Source organism: Aedes albopictus, unplaced genomic scaffold, assembly GCF_035046485.1.
Source record: "Aedes albopictus strain Foshan unplaced genomic scaffold, AalbF5 HiC_scaffold_8, whole genome shotgun sequence".
NCBI classification, from domain to species: Eukaryota; Metazoa; Arthropoda; class Insecta; order Diptera; family Culicidae; genus Aedes; species Aedes albopictus.
In genome coordinates this window covers 50,545-51,948 of record NW_026917642.1, presented here as the reverse complement: position 1 = coordinate 51,948, position 1,404 = coordinate 50,545, and positions in this window count along the sequence as shown.

Here is a 1,404-nt window from a genome sequence, read left to right as displayed (position 1 = left end):
GGAAACGCAAAATCACCCGAAAATACATTCAGGTTACATTGCACACTATATCGAATCTGGTGTTTTCCTAAGCCTGAGCTAAGCTCAGGAAGCGCAAAATCACCCGAAAATGCATTCAGGTTACATTGCGCATCATATGGAACCTAGAGCAATCCTTAGCCTGAACTAAGTTTAGGAAGCGCAAAATCACACGAAAATGCATCCAGGTTACATTGCGCATCATATGGAATCTAGAGCAATTCTTAGCCTGAGCTAAGCTTAGGAAGCGCAAAATCACCCGAAAATTCATTCAAGTTACATTGCGTATCATATGGAATCTTGTGTTTTCCTAAGCTTGAGCTTAGTTTAGGAAGCGCAAAATCACCCGAAAATTCATTCAGGTTACATTGCGCATCATATAAAATCTAGAGCAATCCTAAGCCTGAGCTATGCTTAGGAAACGCAAAATCACCCGAAAATACATTCAGATTACATTGCACACTATATCGACTTTGGTGTTTTCCTAAGCCTGAGCTAAGCTAAGGAAGCGCAAAATCACCCGAAAATGCATTCAGGTTACATTGCGCATCATATGGAATCTAGAGCAATCCTTAGCCTGAACTAAGCTTAGGAAGCGCAAAATCACCCGAAAATGCATTCAGGTTACATTGCGTATCATATGAAATTTGGTGTTTTTCTAAGCCTGAGCTCATGCTTAGGAAACGCAAAATCACCCGAAAATACATTCAGGTTACATTGCACATCATATGGAATCTGGTGTTTTCCTAAGCCTGAGCTAAGCTAAGGAAGCGCAAAATCACCTGAAAATGCAAACAGGTTACATTGCACATTATATAGAATCTAGAGCAATCCTAAGCATGCGCAATGAAACCTGAATGCATTTTTGGTTGATTTTGCGCTTTCTGAGCTTAGCTTAGGCTAAGAATTGCTCTAGATTTTGCGGGTGGCTCTAGATTCTATATGAATGCATTTTCAGGTGATTTAGCGCTAAGCTTAGCTCAGGCTTAAGAAAACACCAAAGTCGATATGATGTGCTATGTAACCTGAATGTATTTTCGGGTGATTTTGCGCTTCCTAAGCTAAGCTCAGGCTAAGGATTGCTCTATATTCCATATGATGCGCAATGTAACCTGAATGAATTTTCGGGTGATTTTGCGCTTCCTAAGCTTAGTTCAGGCTAAGGATTGCTCTAGATTCCATATGATGCGCAATGTAACCTGAATGCATTTTCGGGTGATTTTGCGCTTCCTAAGCTTAGCTCAGGCTTAGGAAAACACCAGATTCCATATGATGTGCAATGTAACCTGAATGCATTTTCGGTTGATTTTGCGCTTCCTAAGCATAGCTCAGGCTTAGGATTGCTCTAGATTCTATATGATGTGCAATGTAACCTAAATGCATTTT